Genomic DNA, 23,365 nt, shown 5'->3' with positions numbered 1-23,365 from the left:
ACCGACTGAGCCACCCAGGCGCCCCAGCATCAGTGACTTTTAAAATTTTTTTTTTTAACGTTTATTTTTGAGACAGAGGGAGACAGAGCGTGAACACGGGAGGGGCAGAGAGAGAGGGAGACACAGAATCTGAAACAGTCTCCAGGCTCTGAGCTGTCAGCACAGAGCCTGATGCGGGGCTCGAACTCACAGACCGTGAGATCATGACCTGAGCCGAAGTCGGACGCTTAACCGACTGAGCCACCCAGGCGCCCCGCATCGGTGACTTTTAAAGCCCCACAGGTGTTTCCTCTGTGCAGCCAGGATTGAGAACCACTGCCCTGAGGTGAAACACTCACTCAACAATCCCCTGTCAGCTTTTGAGTCCTCCAGCTTAATGACGAATGACCTGACATCTGATGAAAGCTGCTAACATGAAAAGCCAAAGCCAACAACGTGGAAGAATCAGAGACTAAGGGAGAAGCAACTTCAGGAAACAATTGTTTATCTCCCGAGAGATGAGAGGAAATAAATCCTCTTTAGACTGAGGACAGAATGCTGTTGAAAAGGGTGCTTAACGAACATGGAAATGCTCTCAGAAATGAAAAATTCAGAAGGGTTAGAAGCTGCAATTAAGAGAATAACCCCAAAATAAATGAAAATATAAAAGATTAGGATCAGACCAGAACATTCAATCTCCAAGTAGTGGGGACTTGAGAAAGAACAGAGAAAATGGAGAAGAAATCATGAAACACCGTGTTTCCAGAAGGAAAGGGCAGGAGGGTGCTCAGCACGATGAGTGGAAATAAACCTCCCCCAAGGCACACCGTCCTGAAATTTCAAAACACTGGGACCAAGAGAAGCTCCCAAAAATGTAGGAAGGTGGTCACATAGGATTAGAAATCAGAATAGCTTTATACTGCTTGCTAGCAACACTGGAAGCTAGAAATCAGTGACGCAAGTACGTCAAGATTTGAAAGATGAAGACTTCCCACCTGCTTACTCTTGGCCAAGTGTGAAGTATCATGAAGACATTTTTAGAAATGTGAGATCTCACAAATTTGCCTCCCATGCTCCCATTCTCAGAAGCTATTAGAGGATATGCTTTCCCATATTTGCCATACAGGCAAATAAAACAAGAAAAGAAGAATCCATGGGATTCTGCCCCCAGTGCTTTTCATGCAGAAGTTGACTATCCAGCCCTTTGCCCCAAAATAATTTATGTAATTTTCACTGTATCTTCCTCCTACCCCCACCTGGCCAACATGTTTGCATGACTGCCCCCCCAAAATGGATGCAAATGACCCTTTTAAACCTCTCAAGATATCTTACCTTGTGCTAATTAAAAGTAACAATTAGATCTGTGTACAGCTACCCTTTATTCAGAGTGGCGACCAAAAATAAAAAGTTTCCGCCTCTACTGCTGGACTGGAGGGAGGGAATATATGCTTGGGACAGCAAGTCTCATCACCTCTGCAGCATTTGGCAGTGATGTAATCCATAAGACCTGTTGCTCCAAACCATAGTCTTTTGCATGGGTGTGTTATTTTTAGTGCAATATTTTCATTTTAATTGAAGTCGTTGTCAATTTATCATTTAAAATGTGGAAATTTAAGGGTGCCTGGGTGGCTCAGTCGGTAAAACGTCTGATTTCGGCTCAGGTGATGATCTCATGGTTGGTGGGTTCAAGCCCCATTTCGGGCTCTGTGCTGACAGCTCAGAGCCTGGAGCCTGCTTCGGATTCTGTGTCTCCCTCTCTCTGCCCTTCCCCCACTCACGCTCTCTCTCTCAACAATAAACATTTAAAAAATGTTTTTAATGTGGAAATTTCATACAAAATACTGGAATTCCAGATTCTACTAAAATTTGAAAGACCTGGCAACTGTAGGTCTTATTCTAGAATGATGCTCAACAAAGGTGAATAATGGCTGTCCTTGTTGGTTGGGGCATTTGCTGTGCAGCTGACCACATTTCTCACCAAATTTTTGATAAGAATATGGATGATCTTGTCTCTTCCAATAGAAGAATATCACCTTTTACTCATCTCTGACAAAAGTGAGTAAACGGTATGTGGGGCGGGGGAAGAGACAAGATTTCCAAGAATTTGATGGAGAACGTCTGTATATATTTGCTTCTCCATCAAAGCAACAAAAACAGTGGCAACAAGAAAAATGCCAACATCAAGTTTTCCAGAACTCTGGAAATTAACTAAAGCCTTGTAACAATCTGAACCTTGATAAGAACAGCAGGCTTTGTGTTTTTTTATCGCAATCTACTCCTCTTCTCCCCAGCTCCACAGTAGCCTTGAAAATGAGCCCTGCGGCCACCAGAGGGAGCATACTGGGTTTGGAGCATCTCAAAGTATCTCCTCCCCAGATCAGTGTCACTATTTAACTTGACTCGGAGCTCGCTTTATGGGAAAAACCTTATATCCAGGGCATTTGTTGAAAAATAATCAGTGTAATCATGTAACACTCGCTGCTTGAGGCTGCAGTACCAGTTGGGGCAAACAAGAGCCTGGTCAAAAACTTCCAAGACCCGGGGACGGAGATATCCAAGAGGGTGGTTAAAGCTTGTGATGTGGTCCTGAGAATCTAGAAGGCCATGTACATGTACAGGGCTATGAGTGCGCCAAGGAAGGACCTGAGAAGTCCTCAGTCTCACTTCTGCCTGATCACAAGGCTCTGTGCAAGCAAGGAATGAAGGCCAGGGTGGAACTGTGAATTCTCTGCCTGTGGAAGGCATGCTCCAATATACAGAGCCCCGTGAAGAAGAGTGGAAAACTTACTGGTTCAAGGCACTGAAGGAAATCTGTGAGTAGCTGTTAACTGACATCAAATTGAACAGAGATAATCGTGGCCAGAAGTCTGAAAGGATAGAACCTGAATTTGTAACTCAGATTTGCCCTAATAAGAAATGAGGAGGTGGTGATCAAAGAGGATTTTAGCCTTAACTATAATATTTTGGCCTTGTAGATGAAAGATGCACTTACATATTAGGAAATAAAAAATAATTTTATGGTTAACAAAACCATAGAAGAAATAAATTTCCATCCCCTTTTCTGAGTCAAAGGATAACTAAAGGATGCTTCTTAGTTTTTTTTCCCCCCTAGGACTGAAAGCACAGATTTTTTGTTTTCTATCCAAACAGGTTCTACAAGAAACATGTTCAATTCACATTAACAAAATTTCTTGCACATATGAGCTATTGAACGCTGTAGATTTTCCACTATAGCATTGTTTCCCAAAGTGGGGAAATATACAAGATAACTGTAAAGGGTACATGGCTTGACATCTTTAAATTATGTAGTTTTGTCATCTGTACTAGGAAAAATTGTATCCGGCATATCAAAGAAAACCAGATAAGATTAAAGTGGATATTTAAGAAAAGGAATATGGTGAGTAAATAATGGCACAGGTGCTACTCAGATATGGCAGAAATCACAGGAATGATGAGCAAATGGATGAAGTTTGAGAACAGTGCGCTACAGAATGCAGTGTCCTAAATAACACATGGATCTATGCAAGGCAATACATTTCTAAGTTGTCATGTGCAAATACATTCTTTAATCATCATGTGAAAAGAGTTGTGTTGTATTGGGGGGGGGGGGGCGGGGCACGGGGGAATGGGGATAAAACTCAGGATCCACACAGAGTTGGAAATTGAATGAGATTTGTGTAACTGACCCCTACCAGCCTCAGTGACGTGCTCAAACCTTCCTATCCTGCTGTGCATATTTTCATGTTCAGCACTTATGAATATTAGCATAAATGAAAATTGGCTTCTCTGCAGTTAAGGTGCTTTTGCCCAAAGCCTGAAGGCTCTATGGTGTTATTTTTGCAGAGCCTGAGCTAAGATGACATTTTGGTTTCACCAGGCATGGGGAAGAAAAGAAAAGTATGATAAGCCTCTATTGTTTTGTCTGCCACTCCCTTCCAGGACAGTGGGCTAGAAACACCCTCTCCCACACTCAACCCCATCCACTCTGTTCTCCACAAGTTGCTGGATTCCTCTAAAACCACTACCCAGACTTCACTACATTATTCTAGGGATGGCCTAGCCATCTGGGATTGAGACTCAAGGTGGTCTTGCTCTAATGGCTGGACCTCTAAGATGAAAAGCTTGAAAATCTTGAGCAGCTGTTTTTCTCCATGTAGATAAAGCCAGTGAGACAGAGCAATGAAGCTGGTAAGAGGAGAGAAAAAAGGGCAATGATGCAATAGAAAGTCCCTAGTTAAGGCCCAATTTATTCTGTCCTTAACGTTCACTGACCCCTTTTACAGTTTCCTTGTGACCCTTTGTGTTCAAGCTAATTGGACTTGAATTTCTGACACCAGGGACTAGAACATGCCCAACAAAGACAGAAAGCACTTAAAACCATTTCATATTGCAAAGGGGGCCTATTTAGAGTAGAATATTCAATGTATAAAATGCACAACCTCAAATATTTTTATGCTGGGAATTCATGCAGAGTTTTGTTTCTGTTTGTTTGTTTTTACCTTTCAAGCAGTATACACTGAACTTAGGAAAGCTATAGATATTTTTTTAATGTTATTTACTTATTTTGAGAGACAGAGCATGAGTGGGTGACGGGTAGAGAGAGAGGCAAAGAGAATCCCAAGCAGGCTCTGTGCTGTCAGCTCAGAGCCCAGATCCCACGAACCGTGAGATCATGACCTGAGCCAAAAATCAAGAATTGGACCCTTAATCTATTGAGCTACCCAGGTACCCCCAAAACTACAGATTTTTTAAAAATCAAAACCAAAATAAAATGGTGCTGAATGTGAGCATTTATTAGTGAGCACTTGCAGCATGCTGAACACCTGACATGTATTATCTGACTTCTGACTCACAGCCTTTTGAGGTGAGTGTAGCTATCACCCTTGAAGCACAGGGTATATAAGTCAGTATTGATGGAGGATTCAAGCCCGGTTCTAATTTCTGAGGCCAGTTTACTCTAACTCTGCATTGTGCTGCCTGGCAAAAACGCTTCAAGATCTCTTCTGCTATTGTATTTAAATGATATGAACAACAGTGGTACTAGCATTTGATCTTATCTCATAAATGTTGTGATGTTAAAATAAGATTTAAACAAATATTAAACCACAGCAGCTTTGACCTTCAGTCTCTAGTCCTTTTTTTTTTTTTAAGTCTGTCCCTTTACTGCCATCCTCTCCCCTCCTGAGAAAAGAAAAGGGACCAGGTATATTTTATCCAACAGTCAGATGTGTGAGTCAGGGATGATTGTCCTTATAAAGAACAAGCTCCCCTGCAATGAGTGAGAATGCGGAGTTCTGAGCTTGGCTTTCCTCCAATGTAAGGCAACTTGAACATAGTCTCAAGTCCTAACTTTATGATTCTATGAAGACTGGACTCCTCTGAGGTAGATGGCTTTCTGTCCAAACTACAATCCCTTGAATGATAGAATCAGAGAACAGTCTGCTAGTTCCTTCTCATATGTGCAGCCTCCACCTTTGACTGAGCAAATTGGCACCAAGCACTATAAACTTCTAAAATTTGGATCGTAAAACTTCCCAGAAGGTTGTCCAGCCAACCCCAGGACTGCCGCTCTAGGAACACACCATGTTTCTCCAAAGCTTATTTCAGATGCTACCACACAGGTGTTAGGGACTAAAAAATAGCATAGAAGAGAGTATACATGTGGTACTAAGGGTGTGAAGAGAAAGGGAATGCAGGAATGGGTTCTGAAGGTTGTTTTGCAGTTTAACACACATCATCTTATCATGACTTAGCTGGTTGGCTGCATGGCTTAGCTGGTTGCAAACAGTGTGGGAAGGCCAAGGGAGTCTGCTGAGGCATCCCATGAATTCTTGCTAGGGTTCTTCAGAGGAGGCCTCATCTCCAGGAAATGGACCAGTTCACACACACCCCCCCCCCCCCCCCCCCGGGTATGCGCCCCTGAGGTCTTCAGCCTTGCAACAATGTCAACCCCTTCAAAACCAAGCCCTGGGATTTTCTTTCCCTCTGTCATCAAAGCAGATTTATCACAAGTACCTTGTAAGCATCTTTCTGGATTGGTTTATTTAGCTTGTGTACTTAAAAGAGATTTGCAGCCATTTGTTAGGAGGAAATACAATATTTTTAAAAAATATATACAAATTTATATAACCTAGGGATGCATGAGGTGGTAACTGTAAAAAGAAACCTACAAACTAGAAAGGAAAAGATTGATACATTTAACTAATCAAAACTAGAGGAAAGAATTGCAAAACATCACTGATAAATGGTGAATATCCCTAATGTACACAAGGTCCTATACATTATACAAAAACAATCCAATTTAAAAAAAAATAGACAAAGCAAATAAATGGACAGTTTATAGAAGAAATGTAAATTGCAACTGTCATGGGGAACAATGTTCAAACTTGTTACATGTTAGGAAAATTAAAATTGAAGCAATGAAAAATATTTGACAGTTGGGAAGAAATTCAAAAGGTTATCCCATGCAGGAGAAAGTATGGGGGAACAACCACATCTCTCTCTGGGATGAGAGATGTAAACTGCTATAACATTTTTGGAAGGTAATCTAGAAACGTTAACATTTAACATAAACATACACTTGACTAAGCAACCATATATTTAAAAGTCTAAAGAAATAAAATGAATATGTATGTAAGTATGTGAAAGGGTGTTTATTTTAGCACTGCTTATTACAGGAAAAAAAGCAATTTAAATATTCCTCAACAGAGCAATGCATTCATATTATGGACTACCTTCAGCCTATTAAAAATGAGTTAACATCTCAAGAAAAGATCACTATCCCTTATGACAACTATAGATGCAAAAATCCTCAACAAAATACTGGCAAACAGAATCCAGTCACATATAAAAAGAAATATAAGCCATTGACAAGGAATGCAAGATGGGATCAACCATCTTGATATGACAATCAACCAATGTACAACATCATATTAATAGAATAAAAGATAAAGCAATATGATCATCTCAATAGACAATTAAGAAGCATTTGACAAAATCCAAGTCTTTTATGATAAAAAAAAACACTCAATAAACTGGGAATAGATGGGGACCCTCCTCAACCTGATAAAAAGGATCTATGAAAAGCCCATAAACTTCATGCTTAATGGTAAAAAACAAAGCTCTAGGGGCGCCTGGGTGGCTCAGTCGGTTAAGCATCTGACTTCGGCTCAGGTCATGATCTCCCGGTTTGTGGGTTCGAGCCCTGTGTCAGGCTCTGTGCTGACAGCTCAGAGCCTGGAGCCTGCTTCGGATTCTGTGTCTCCCTCTCTCTCTGCCCCGCCCCCCACTTGTGCTCTGTCTGTCTCTGTCTTTCAATAATAAATAAATGTTAAAAAAAATTTAAAAAAAAAAAAAACCTGAAAGCTTTACCCCTAAAATCAGGAACAAATCAAGGATGTTCATTCTTGCCACTTCTAGTCAACATTGTACTGAAGGTTCTAACTAGGATAATTAGACAGGAAAAAGTAGTAAAAGGAAGAAATAAAACTATATTTGCAGTTGACATTATCTTGTACATAGAAAATCCTAAGGAATCCAGTGGGGTGAGGGAACTAGTAACACTCATTAACCAGTTCATCAAGTCTGCAGGATATAATATCAATAAACAAAAGTCAATTACATGTGTATACACTAGCAATGTCCCTCTCAAAAAAGTAGAACTAAAAAAACAATTCCAGGGATGCCTGGGTGGTTCAGTCAGGTAAACCTCCAACTCTTTATCTTGGCTCAGGTCATGATCTCACAGTTGTGAGCCCCTGCATCGGGTTCTGCACTGAAAGAGTGGAGACTGCTTGGGATTCTCTCTCTCCGTCTCTCCCTGTCCCTCCCCTTCTCATACTCACACACATACACACACTCAAAATAAACTTAAAAAATAGAAATAAATTTTAAAAATAAAAATAATCCCACTTAAGATAGCACCAAAAAGAATAAAATACTTAGGAATAAATTTAACACAAGAGTGCAAGACTTGTACACTGAAAACCACAAAATATTGTTAAAAGAACTAAATGCCAAAAGATAACCCGTGTTCATGGGTTGAAAGTCTTAAAAGTGTCAAAATGCCAAAACTTCCCAAACTGATCTAGAGATTCAACACAATCCCTATCAAAACTCCACGCCTTTTTTTTTTTTTTTTTAATTTGAGAGAGAGAGAGAGAGAGAGAGAGAGCACGCACATGTAAGCAGGGGAGAGAGACAGAGGCAGAGAGAATCTTAAACAGGCTCCATGCTCAACACAGAGCCCAATGAGGGGCCTGATCCCATGACCCTGGGATCATGACCTGAGCTGAAATCAAGAGTTGGGTGCTCAGCTGACTGAGCCACACAGATGCTCCTCTTTTTTATTTTTAATACAAAATTGACAATATGTTAAAATCCATACAGAAGTTCCGGAACTCAGGTTAGCCAAAACAATCTTGAAAAAGAACAACAAAGTTGGAGATCTCATGGGATCCCTGGGTGACTTAGTCAATTAAGAATCCAATTCTTGATTTCAGCTCATGTCATGATCTCACAGTGGTGAGATCGAGACACATGTTGGGCTCTGCACTGGGTGTAAAGTCAGTGTACTTAAGATTCTCCTTCTCCCTCTGCCCCCCTGCTTTGTTCTCTCCCTTTCTCTCTCTCAAAAAAAGAAAAAAAATGTTGGAGGTCTCACACTTCCTAATTTTAGAACTTATTGCAAACCTACAATAGTTAAAACAGTCTGATACTGGCATAAGAATAAACATATTAACAAATGAAATAGCACCGAGATTCCAAAACTAAAGCCAGATAACTATGGTCAACTGATTTTCAATAAGAGTACCAAGGTCACTCAATGGGGAAAGGACAGCATTTTAACAAATGGTGCTGAGAAAACAGGAAATACACAAACAAAAGAATAAACTTGGACCCCTACTTTATCCCATATACAAAAATAAACTTAAAATGGAACAAAAACCTAAAGATTTGTAATAGGTAAAGCTACAAAATATATAGAGGATAACATAGGGGTAAAGGTTTATGACCTTGGCTTAAGCAACTTCTTATATATGACACCACAAACACACATGTATACACACACACACACGATAAATTAGACTTTATCAAAATGTTAAAACTTTTGTTCTTCAAGGATACCATCAAGAATGTAAACATAGGTGCTTGCTTCAGCAGCACATATACTAAAAATGAATGTAAAAATACAACCCCTAGAATGAAAGACCTAAATGTAAGACAGGAAGACATCAAAATCCTCGAGGAGAAAGCAGGCAAAAACCTCTTTGACCTTGGCCACAGCAACTTCTTACTCAACACGACTCCAGCGACAAGGGAAATAAAAGCAAAAATGAACTATTGGTACCTCATCAAAATCAAAAGCTTCTTCACAGTGAAGGAAACAATCAGAAAAACTAAAAGGCAACCGATAGAATGGGAGAAGATATTTGCAAACAGCATATCAGATAAAGGATTAGTATCCAAAATCTATAAAGAACTTATCAAACTCAAAACCCAAAAAAACAAATAATCCAGTGAAGAAATGGGCAAAAGACCTGAATAGACACTTCTCCAAAGAAGACATCCAGATGGCCAACACATGAAAAAAAGCTCAACATCACTCATCATCAGGGAACTACAAATCAAAACCACAATGAGATGCCACCTCACACCTGTCAGAATGGCTAACATGAACAACTCAGGCAACAACAGATGTTGGTGAGGATGCGGAGAAAGAAGAACCCTTTTGCACAGTTGGTGGGAAAACAAACTGGTGCAGTCACTCTGGAAAACAGTATGGAGGTTCCTCAAAAAATTAAAACTAGAACTACCCTATGACCCAGCAATTTCACTACTAGGTATTTATCCAAGGGATACAGGTGTGCTGTTTCGAAGGGACACAGGCACCCCAATGTTTATAGCAGCGCTATCAACAATAGCCAAAGTATGGAAAGAGCCCAAATGTCCGTCGATGGATGAATGGATAAAGAAGATGTGGTATATATATATATATAATGGAGTATTACTCAGCAATCAAAAAGAATGAAATCTTGCCATTTGCAACTGCGTGAATGGAGCTGGTGAGCCAAGCAAAATTAGAGAAAGACATATGACTTCACTCATATGAGGAATTTAAGATACTAAACAGATGAACATAAGGGAAGGGAAGCAAAAAGAATATAAAAACAGGGAGGGAGACAGAACATAAGAGACTCTTAAATATAGAGAACAGAAGGTTGCTGGAGGGGTTGTGGGAGGGGGGATGGGCTAAATGGGTAAGGGGCATTAAGGAATCTACTCCTGAAACTATTGTTGCACTATATGCTAACTCAGGTGTAAATTAAAAAAATAAAAATATAAAAATATACCCCCTAGAATGAATGAAAATATTTGCATATTATATATCTGATCAGGGACTGGTATCCAGAAAATATAAAGGACTATTACAACTCAATAGTAAGACAAATAACCCTGTTTAAAAAAAATCAACAAAGGATTTGAATAAACATATTTCCAAAGAAAATATACAAATGGCCAATAAGCACATGAAAAGGTGTTTGATATGAATAGTCATTAGGGAAATGTAAATCAAAACTATAATGAGAGCACTTTATACCCACTAGGATAGCCATAGACAAAACGACTATAACAAATATTGGCAAGGATGTGCAGACATTGGAAATCTCATACATTGTTGGTGGGAATGTAAAATGGTACAGCTGATTTGGAACACAGTTTAAGAATTCCTCAAAAAGTTAAACATAAAATCACCATATAACCCAACAATTTCACCCAAGAGAAATGATAACAAAGGTCTGCATGAAACTTGTACACAAACGTTCATAGCAGCATTAGTGATAATAGCCACACGTCAATTGATGAATGAATGAACAAATATGGTATACCCATACAACAAAACATTTGGCCATAAAAAAAGTACTGATACTACAAGATGAACCTTGAAAACGTTATGCTAAGAAAAGAATCCACACACAAAAGGCCACATATCATATGATTCCATGTATATGAAATGTCTAGAATGGGCAAGGTAGGAAGACAAAAAGTAGATCAGTAGCTATGAGGGCTGAGGGGAGGACAAATAAGAAGTGACTGCTAATGGGTCCAGAGTTTCCTTTTAGGGTAATGAAAATATTCTAGAATGAGATAAGGTGATAGTTGCACAATCTTGTGAGTATACTAAAGGCCACTGAATTATATACTTTAAACAAGTACATTTTATAGTATGTCAATTAGATCTCAATTAAAAAAAATTTTTAATGTTTATTTATTTTTGAGAGATAGAGAGAGTGCGAGTCGGGGAGGGGAAGAGACAGATGGAGACACAGAATCCGAAGCAGGCTCCAAGCTCTGAGCTGTCAGCACAGGGCCTAATGCGGGGCTCGAACTCATGAACTGTGAGATCATGACCTGAGCTGAAGCTGGACACTTAACCAACTGAGCCACTCAGGTGCCCCTAGATCTTAATTTTAAAGTAGGAAAAATAAATTCAACTATTCTTAATGACCTGGAAATATATCCCTGATTTATTATAAGATAAAATAAACACTAGCATAAGAAAATATAGAAGGTTTGTCAAACTCTTAATATTGATTACCTCAGTAAGACAAGTAAATATGTACATATAAATAAACCCATATACACGCAAACACAAATACATACATAAAAAGCAATTATAAAATCCTGGCACTTTGCAGGTTTGAGACCTTAAGCAAGTCATTCGTCCAACCTAGGCCTCAGTTTCTTCCTGACAAAAATTGATTGGAGTGGATCTCAACAAGGATGTAGAGAGACTTTAAACATTCCTAACTAATGATGTCAGGGAACAAATACTTAGCTGAAAGAAAGGTGAAAACAGGCACCAGTGTTTGAATCCCAGGTGATTGATTCTTTCTTAATATACTGCCCTCAATTCCCTCTACTCACAAGACTCCCTAATGTCTTTCAGATTCAAACCAAAAAAGCAACAACAAAAAGCTCTTTTAAATATTCTCTATAGCTCTTTCACTTAAAAAAAAAAAAAAAATCAAACCACCCAAGAACTTACAGGGAAGATGGCAGGTAGGAGGAACCTAAGCTCACCTTGTCCCACAGATATGACTGAATAACACACACATTGGTGTAAATAACCCAGAAATGACCCAAAGACTGGCAGAAAAGTCTCTCCACGGTAAACATAGAGAAGTCAGAAGGGCAAACTGTGGGAGCTAAATGAGCCCATGGGACTGTCTGAAGGAAGGAGAGACACAGCAGGCACTGAGAGGAGAGAAACAGACTCTCATACCAGGCACCCCATGGAGAAGACAAATCCCCATAATATTCAGCTTTGAAAACCAGAGCAGCATAATTTCCCAAGTTTTTACAATCAGGGTGCCTAACATCTGGAACTTTAAAAATCAGCAGGCTCAGCTCAGAGCCAGGAGGACAAAAAGAAACTGAGTCCCCATCCTGAAAGACTCAACACAACAAACATCCCCTCAGAGATACAGCATACATGTAGCAGTTTGAAAAAGGCCTGGGATATACGGGAAGGAGATTTAGCTACTAATCTCAGAGCATGTGCTGGAGGAGGAGGGATCTTTAGGAGACTTCCCCAGGAACAAAGGAACTAGTGGACACAATCCTTTCAACCCCAGCTACACAGACTGCTGCAGGAACAACATAGTGCCAACACTCCACTTAACTTGGTAACAGGTATCCCACCTCCACCTTCTCCCAAAAACATGCCCCCTTCAGCCAGGCCTAGGCCCCATGTCTCCGCCCACAGGAAACCCATAAAACTTGCTAACAACAGGCGCCCATAATACCCACCCCCCCATCTCTTCTGTAGATCCAACCTTCCAACCCAGCCGACCTTGGTTTTGGGCAGCTTTAGGTCCCCTGTGCCAGCAGACCAGCATGGACCCTGTGTGTCCATCCCCATGCTCTCCTGTGGACTTGCCCGCTCCAGCCTAGTGGCAGGAGTTTCCTGAGCAGCTGCAGGTCCCCTCTCATCATGGATCTGTGCAAATCTTGCTAACCCTGGGAAACCCACCCCCTGTTCTCCTGTGGACCCGCATCCTCTAATATGCCCTTGGCCTGAACCATCCAAAATGGTGCCATGAGCCTGGCAGTGCAAGCAGCCCCGATAGGGGCCAAGACCACTCCAAAATGACTCTTGCCCTAGGGAGAGGGGAAGAAACTTACACATGCCAGTCTGACTGCAGCCCCGACAGTGGGCTAGGGCAGACACCTTCTCTGACTACAAGCCCCTCCCACCAACAAAAACTTCTCAGGGGCCAATACAGAGAAAGCACTCTGTAGTTTGGTGCTATGGCATCTCTGACAAATACCTGGTCTGATTCAACTCAAGCCCAAGTTGACTGGCCCACTAACACAGGGACCAAACTCTGCCTACAACAGGTAAAGAGAACCATTGTAGATAACTAGACTGAAGGAAAAAGCAGCCCAGCCACAACAGCAGGGTGCATGCAACACACATAAGAGACACCCCTGAAGCACCAGGTTTTGGTTGACAGAGGACATTGCACTGCAGGGCACTACAGGACCTCTTCTTCATAGGACCACTACCTTCAAAAGCAAGAGACATAGCTGATGTCTCTAACACACAGAATCAGAGAGAGACAGAGGAATACATCCTAAATGAAAAAAATGGGACAAAATCACAGCAAGAGAACTAAACAAAATGAGCTAAGTCATGTGTCTAATAGAGAATTTAAAGTAATCTTCAAAAAGATTTTCACTGAACTTAGTAAAAGAGTAGGGGATCTCAGTGAGATCCTCAATAGAGAGATAGAAAACATAAAAAAAGAACTAGACATGAAATCAATACCTGAAATTAAAAATACATTAAAGGGAGTAAATAGTAGTCTAGAGGAAGCAGAAGAATGGATCAGCAATGGGCAGAAAAATGGAAAGCAAATAAGCGGAATAGGAAAGAGGAAAAAATAATCAAAAATGAAAAGTAAACTCAGGGAACTCAGAGCCACCATCAAGCATAATAACATTTGCATTATAGAGAATACTGAAGAAGAGGGGAGAGAGAAAAGGGGGCAGAAAATTTAGTTGAAGAAATAATAGTGGATAACTTTCGACTCTGAGGAAGGAAACAGAAAGTGAGATCCAGGAGGCACAGAGATCCCCGAACAAAATCAACGTTAAGAAAGTCATCTCCAAGATACCTACTAATTAAAATGGCAAAACATAGTAATAGTAGGGAATTTTAAAAGCAGCAAGAGACAAGAAAACAGTTACATACAAAGAAAACTTCAAGAAGGCTTTCAGCTGATCTTTCAGCAGATACATTGCAGGCTACAAGGGAGTGGCATGATATATTCCAAGTGCTGGAGGAAAAAAGCCTAGAACCGAGAATACTCTATCCAGTAAAGCTATCATTCAGAATAGAAGGAGAGATAAAGAATTTTCCAGACAAACAAAAGCTAAAGGAATTCATGACCACTAAACCAGCCCTACAAGAACTGTTAAAGGGACTCTGAGTGGAAAGGAAAGACCTCGAGAAGGAGAAAGAAAAGCAGGAAGCGCAAAAGCAGCAAAATTAACTATATATATAAAAATCAGTCAAGGCATTCACAAAAGAAAAGGATCTAAAGAATTACACCCTATACTAAAATTGGGGGTAGGGAGAAGAGTAAGAATGGATTCAAATTTAAGCAACCATCAACTTAATATAGACTGCTATATGCATAAGATGTTATATGTAAACTTAATGGCAATCACAAATCAAAAACCAGTAATATATGAAAAAAATGAATAGAAAGGAATCCAAGTATATCCCTAAAGAAAGCAGCAGTGAGAGGAGAGTAAGAAGAAAGGACCAGAAAAGAACTACAATAACAACCATAAAACAAGTAACAAAATGGCAATAAGTATATATCTACCAATAATTACTTTGGATGTAAATGGACTATATGCTACAATAAAAAGATATAGGGTGACAGTATGGATAAAAATGCAAGACTCATCTATGTGCTGCCTAAAAGAAACTAATTTCAGACCTGAAGACACATCCAGATTGAAAGTACAGGAGTGGAAAAGCATTTGTCATGCAACTAGAAATGAAAAGAAAGCTGGGTAGCAATACCTATATCAAAGTACACTTTAAAACAAAGACGATGACAAGAGACAAAGAAGGATGCTACATAATCATAAAGGGAACAATCCAACAAGAAGATATAACAATTGTAAATATTTATGCACCCAACATGAAAACAACCAAATACATAAAGCAACTAATAACAAACATAAAGGAAGTCATTGGCACTAATACAGTAATAGTAAGCGATTTTAACACCCCACTTACATTAGTGGATAGATTGCCCATACAGAAAATCAACAAAGAAACAGTGGATTTGAATGACACATGGGACCAGATGGGTCTAACAGACATACTCAGAACCTTCTATCTGAAAAGAGCAGAATATACATTCTTTCCAAGTGCACATGGAACATTCTCCAGAACAGATCACATGTTAGGCCACAAAACAAGTCTCAAAAAATTCAAAGGATCAAAATCATACCATGCATCTTTTCTGACCATAACACTATGCAACTAGAAATCAACTAGAGGAAAATATCTGGAAAGAACCCAAATACATGAAGGCTGAATCACATGCTACTAAACAATGAATGGGTCAATCAAGAAATAAAAGATGAAATTTTAAAAAAGAACATGGAGTCAAATGAACATGAAAATACAATGGTCCAAATCTTTGGGATGCAGCAAAAGCTGTCCTAAGAGGGAAGTGTATAGCAATTCAGGCCTATCTCAAGAAGCAAGAAAAATCTCAAAAAACATAACCTGACACCTAAAGGAGCTAGAAAAAGTAGAAAAATTAAAAACCTAAAACTAGTAGAAGGAAGTAAGTAATAAAGATTAGAGCAAAAATAAAATAGAAGCTAAAAAAAAGCCAATAGAATAGAGCAATGAGACAAAAGACTGGTTCTTTGAGAATATCAAAGCAATTGCTACATCTTTAGCCAGACTCATCAAGAAAAAGAGAGAGAACTCAAAATAAGAAACAAAAGAGGAGAAATAACTGACACCTCTAAATTACAATGATTGTGGGGCACCTGGGTGGCTCAGTCAGTTGAGCATCCAACCCTTGATTTTGGCTCAGGTCATGATCTCACAGTTCATGGGATTGAGCCCCGTGTCAAGCTCCACACTGACAGCATGGAGTCTGCTTGGAATTCTCTCTCTCTGCCCATCCCCCATTCCCTCTCTCTCTCTCTCTCTCAAAATAATAAACATTAAAAAAAGAAATACAATGATTATAAGAGAAGATTATAAAAAATTTTATGCCAACAAATTAGCTTACCTAGGAAAAACAGATAAATTCCTAGAAATATATAATCTCCTAAAACTAAATCAGGAAGAAATAGAAAATTTGAACATACCAATTACCAGCAATGAAACTGAATCAATAATCAAAAACTTCCCAATAAACAAAAGTCCAGGACCAGAGGTCTTCACAGGTAAATTCCACCAAATATTTAAAGAAAAGTTAATCCCTATTCTTCTCAAACTATTCAAATGAAGGAAGAGGAAGTAAAGCTTCCAAATTCATTTCATAAGGCCAGCATTACCTGGATACCAAAACCAGATAAAGACACTACAGTAAAGAACGACAGGCCAATGTCTCTGATGAACAGACACACAAATCCTCAACAAAATATTAGCAAACTGAATCCAACAATACATTTAAAAAAATCATTCACCACAATCAAGTGGGATTTATTTCTGGGATGCAAAGGTGGTTCTATATTTGAAAATTAATCAGTATAATACATCACATCATAGGAGAAAGGATTAAAACCATATGATCATTCCAATAGATGCAGAAAAAGCATCTGACATAGTACAACATCCATTCATGATAAAAACCCTCAACAAAGTTGGTTTAGATGGAACATATCTCAACATAATAAAGGCTGTCCATGAAAAATCCACAATGAACATTATACTCAATGGTGAAAAACTGAGAGCTTTTCCTCTAAAATCAGGAACAAGACAAGAATTTCCACTCATACCATTTTTATTCAACATAGTGCTGTAAGTCCTAGCCACAGCAATCAGACAAGAAAACAAAATAAAAGGCAGCCAAATTGGTAAGGAAGAAGTAAACCTGTCCTTTCTGCACATGACATGATACTCTATATAGAAAATCCCAAAGACCTTACCCAAAAACTACTAGAACTGATAAATAAATTCAGTAAGGTTGCAGGATACAAAATCAATATACAGAAATCCATTGCATTTTTTTTAAGAGACAGAGACAGTACAAGTGGGAGAGAGAGGTTGTGGGGGGGGAGAGAGAGAAGGAGAGAGATAATCTTAAGCAGGTTCCATGCTCAGTGTGGAGCCCAAAGCACGGCTTGTCCCAATGACCATGGGATCATGACCTAAGCTGAAATCAAGACTCGGACACTCAACCAACTGAGCCACCCAGGCACCCTCAAATCCACTGCGTTTCTATATGGTAATAATGAAGTAACAGAAAGAGAAATTAAGAAAACAATCCCATTCACACTTGCACCAGAAACAGTAAATACCTAGGAATACACTTAACCAAGGAAGTGAAAGACCTATACTCTGAAAACTACCAAACACTGATGAAAGAAATTAAAGATGACACACAAAAAATGGAAAGATATTCCACACTCATGGATTGGGAGAAAAAATATTGTTAAAATGGCCATACTACCCAAAGCAATCTACAGATTTAATGCAACCCCTATCAAAATACCAACAGCATTTTTCACAGAGGTAGAACAAATAATCCTAAGATTTGTGTGGAACCACAAAAGACCTCAAATAGCCAAAGCCATCTTGAAAAAGATGAACAAAACTGGAGATATTACAATCCCAGATTTTGAGATATACTATAAATCTATAGTAATCAAAACAGTATGGTGCTGGCACAAAAATACACATAGATTAATGGAACAGAATACAGTATCCAGAAATATGCCCACAATTATATGGTCAATTAATCTTCAACAAAGGAAGCAAGAATATGCAATGGGAAAAAGACAGCCTCTTCAACAAATGGTGCTGGGAAAACTGGACAGCTACATATAAAAGAATGAAACTAAATGATTTTCTTATACCATACACAAAAGTGAGCTCAAAATGGATTAAGGACCTAAATGTGAAACCTGAAATTATAAAAATCCCAGAAGAGAGCAGAGGCAGTAATTTCTCTGACATTGGCCATAGCAACATTTTTCTAGATATGTCTCCTGAGGCAAGAGAAACAAAAGCATAAATAAGCTATCCAGACTTAACTAAAATAAAATGCTTCTGCACAGCAAAGGAAATAATCAACAAAACAAAAAGTCAACCTACTGAACAGGAGATGATAGCTGCATATGATATATGTGATAAAGGGTTAATATCCAAAATATATAAAGAACCTATATAACACAACACCAAAAAAACACAAATAATCCAATTTAAAAAAACGGACAGAAGACATGAACAGACATTTCTCCAAGGTAGAAACACAGATGGCTAACAGACACATGAAAAGATGTTCATCCACTCAGTGATGCTGATCCACTCATCATCAGGAAAATGCAAATAAAGCCACAGTGAGTTATTACCTCACACCCATCAGAATGGCTAAAATTAAAAACACAAGAAACAAGTCTTGAAGAGGATGTGGAGAAAAAAGAATTCTTGTGCTCAGTTCATGGGAATGCAAACTGGTTCAGCCACTGTGGAAAACAGTATGGCAGTTCTTCAAAATATTAAAAATAGAATTACCTTATGATCCAGTAATTCTCCTACTGGGTGTTTACCCAAAGAATATGAAAACACAAGCTTGAAGAGATGTATGCACCCCTATGTTTACTGTAGCATTATTTGCAATAGCCAAATTATGGAAGTGGTCCAAGGATCCATAGATAGATGAATGGATAAAGAAGTGGGTATTTATATACAATGGAATATTACTCAGCCATAAAAAGTATGAAATCTTGCCATTTGCTACAACATGGATAGATCTAGAGGATATAATACTGAGTGAAATAAGTCAGTCATAGAAAAGCAAATACCATATGATTTCACTCCTATGTGGAATTTAAGAAGCAAAATGAACAAAGAAAAATAAGGATACACCAAGAAACAGACTATTTTTAAAAAATGTGTTTTTTCCTAGCAGTGCTATTGATGGGTCATAGGGTAGATCTATTTTTAATTTTTTGAGGAACCTCCACACTGTTTTCCAGAGTGGCTGCACCAGTTTACAATCCCACCAACAGTGCAAGAGGGTTCCCATTTCTCCACATCCTCTCCAGCATCTAGAGTCTCCTGATTTGTTCATTTTAGCCACTCTGACTGGCGTGAGGTGGTATCTCAGTGTGGTTTTGATTTGTATTTCCCTGATGAGGAGTGACGTTAAGCATCTTTTCATGTGCCTGTTGGTCATCTGGATGTCTTCTTTAGAGAAGTGTCTATTCAAGTCTTCTGCCTATTTCTTCACTGGATTAATTTTTTTTGGGGTGTGGAGTTTGGTGGGTTCTTTATAGATTTTGGATACTAGCCCTTTGTCCGATATGTCATTTGCAAAGATCCTTTCCCATTCCGCTGGTTGCCTTTTAGTTTTGTGATTGTTTCCTTTGCAGTGCAGAAGGCTTTTATCTTCATGAGGTCCCAATAGTTCATTTTTGCTTTTAATTCCCTTGCCTTTGGAGATGTGTCAAGTAAGAAATTGCTGCGGCTGAGGTCAAAGAGGTTGTTGCCTGCTTTCTCCTCTAGGGTTTTGATGGTTTTCTGTCTCACATTCAGGTCCTTCATCCATTGAGAGTTTATTTTTGTGAACGGTGTAAAAAAGTGTTCTAGTTTCATTCTGCATGTTGCTGTCCAGTTCTCCCAGCACCATTTGTTAAAGAGACTGTCTTTTTTCCTTTGGATATTCTTTCCTGCTTTGTCAACGATTAGTTGGCCATACTGTTGTGGGTCCAATTCTGAGTCTCTATTCTATTCCATTGGTCTATGTGTCTGTTTTTGTACCAATAGCACGTTGTCTTGATGATTACTGCTTTGTAGTAGAGGCTGAAGTCTGGGATTGTGATGCCTCCTGCTTTGGTCTTCTTCTTCAATATTACTTTGGCTATTCGGGGTCTTTTGTAGTTCCATACAAATTTTAGGATTGCTTGTTCTAGCTTCGAGAAGAATGCTGGTGCAATTTTGATTGGGATTGCATTGAATGTGTAGATTGCTTTGGGTAGTATTGACATTTTAACAGTATTTGTTCTTCCAATCCATGAGCATGGAATGACCCAGCAATAGCACTGCTAGGAATTTACCCAAGGGATACAGGAGTGCTGGTGCATAGGGGCACTTGTACTCCAATGTTTATAGCAGCACTTTCAACAAAGCCAAATTATGGAAAGAGCCTAAATGTCCATCAACTGATGAATGGATAAAGAAATTGTGGTTTATATACACAATGGAATACTACGGGGCAATGAGAAAGAATGAAATCTGGCCTTTTGTAGCAGCGTGGATGGAACTGGAGAGTGTTATGCTAAGTGAAATAAGTCATACAGAGAAAGACAGACACCATATGTTTTCACTCTTATGTGGATCCTGAGAAACGCAACAGAAGACCATGGGGGAGGGGAAGGGGAAAAAAAAGTTAGGGAGGGGACCAAACCAAAAGAGACTCTTAAAAACTGAGAATAAACTGAGGGTTGATGGGAGGTGGGAGGAAGGGGAGGGTGGGTAATGGGCATTGAGGAGGGCACCTGTTGGGATGAGCCTTGGGTGTTGTATGGAAACCAATTTGACAATAAATTTCATATTAAAAAAATAAAATAAACATTATCCTTAAGCCCTAAAAAAAAATTAAATTAAATTAAATTAAATTTTAAAATGTGTTTTTTTATTCGTTTTGAGAGAGAGTGTATGAGCAGGGGAGGGGCAGAGAGAGAGAGAGAGAGAGAGAGAACCCAAAGCAGGCTCCATACTGCTAGCATAGAGCCCAATGCAGGACCTGAACCCACAAACCAAGAGATCATAACCTGAGCTGAAATCAAGAGTTAGATGCTCAACCAACTGAGCCACCCAGACACCCCAGATTCTTAATTATAGAGAACAAGGTGATGTCTACCAGAAAGGAGATGGAGGGGAGGGGTGAAATAGGTGAAGTGGACTAAGAGCACACTTATTATGATGAACATGGAGTAATATATAGAATTGTTGAATCGCTATATTATATATCTGGACCTAATATAACACTGTATGCTAGCTATATTGCGATTAAAATTTTTTAAAAATTGGGGCATCTGGGTGGCTGAGTCAGTTAATCGCGCAACTCTTCATTTCATCAGGCTCCGCCTGGACATTGTGGAGCCTGCTTGGGATTCTCTCTCTCTCTCTCTCTCTCTCTCTCTCTCTCTCTCTCTCTCTCTCTCTCTCCCTCCCTCCCTCTCTCTCTCTGTTCCTCCCCTGCTCACTCTCTGTTTCTCAAAATAAATAAATAAACTTAAAAATAATAATAACAAAATTAAACTTAAAAAAATCAGACCCTTCGAAGAATGCATTAGCCTTACTCCTCATTAACTGCTAACATGGAAAGACACTGGGCTTTGCAATCGTCACATGGGTCAAGATTCTGGTTTATCAATGGTATTAGCTATTTCTGTATAATAAGCCACTTGCAAACTCAGTGTCTTAAAAGAATCAAAAGGCCCCAGGAGTTATTTGCAAGAACAGTTTCCAGAAAGAGGGGACAGAAGACAGATTACAGAGAGTGAAGAATGAATGGTAATGAGGCAGACTCATACGCAGTGAGGTCTATGGTGAAGGAGAGGAAGGTATAGTAGCTGGACAAAGAAGCAAGGCTAAAGAAAGGGTGTGGTTGGTTGGTTGGTTGATTTTGATTTGGTAAACTAGGAAAGGCTTCAGCATGTAATTGATCTGAGGAAGGTGCTAATCTAGAGATTGCAACTGATGATACAGAAGATATAATCAGTATAGCAATGTTCCATCAAGATAGAAAAAATAAGAGTGCAAGACTGAAGAACTTAGCCTTAGAAACCAGAAGAGACAGGTCTTCATTTTGAGATAAAAGGTGAGAAGACAATGATGGGTGCAGGAGTGGCTGAGTGTGGAAATGGAGGAGAGGGTGATGAGGAAACTGTTTGGAGGAGCCTTTGTTCTCTCAGTGAGAGAAGTCACAAGCTATCTTCAGTGAGTGAAAGGTATGGGGGCATGGTGTGGAGCTTGGGGAGAGAAGACAGGGTTTACACAGAAAAGACACCTGAAGAAGTGCTGAGTAGCCTTTGTAGAGATGCCAATCAGCAATAAGCAACTTTCTGTAGCAAAGATGGGACCCAAGAAATACTGTCAAGAAAGTGAATGGAAGGACTTGATGAGGATTTTGACATCACAGGATGTCAGACCCCAAGAAGGAGAACAAAGTCTCCTCCAGTATATGCAAGAGGGGGTTACAGGAAATTATACATTGAAGATAATTACAAAGAGATGGAACACGATTTTGGATTTTGTATCCTAGGTCTGTAAAGTGGGAGCTACAGTAAAGGCCACAAGGTCCAGGATTCTCTGTTAATAGCAAACGTTTATTAAGCACTTACTGGGTTTTTAGCACAGGGCAAAGCTTCTTATAAGGATTGTTTCATTTAGTTATCACAACAATCCTTTATAGGATTCTGTTATTTTTATTTCACAGATGGAAACTGAACTCTAGAGAGGTTATTTTCTCAAGGCCATTGTGGCAGATTTTATTTTAGATGGCTGCAACCATACCTCCCATCCTCTACAGTGTGACCTTCTCACTCCTCTGTCAAAGGGCAGAGTCTGATTCTCTACCCTTGGGGTTGTGATTGTTTATACCAGTAGAGTATGGCTGAAATTACCCTGCATGACTTTGTTATAAAATGCCATGCATCTACTGGTTCCACTGCTTCCACTGGAACATTTGCTCCTGCAGAAGATGACCACCATGTAGGAATTTTGCTACCCCAAAGGCAGTCATGTTAGAGCATCACCTGAACATGGCTAAACTCCCAGCTGACAGCCAACATCAACTGTCATCCATGTAAGTGAGCCATGTTGCTTTCATACCTGGTTCAAACTAATCAATCTTTCAGATGACTGTAGCCCCAGCTGATATCTGACTGCAAACTCAGGAGAGGACCCAAGCAAGAACTGTCCAGTTGAGCCCTTCCTGAAGTTCTGACCCTCAAAATTGATAGCAAAATGAAATGGCTGTTGCTTTACAACAAATTTTAGGGTACTTTGTTATGCAGCAAACTATAATCAGAATAGCCTGACAACATCACAGGGCAACAGAACTAGGACGCAAATATACATTTGGCAGACTCTGGAGCCCAG

The sequence above is a fragment of the Panthera onca genome, chromosome C2, assembly GCF_046562875.1.
Source record: "Panthera onca isolate mPanOnc1 chromosome C2, mPanOnc1 haplotype 2, whole genome shotgun sequence".
Classification (NCBI taxonomy): domain Eukaryota; kingdom Metazoa; phylum Chordata; class Mammalia; order Carnivora; family Felidae; genus Panthera; species Panthera onca.
Note: the sequence above shows the minus strand (reverse complement) of the source record.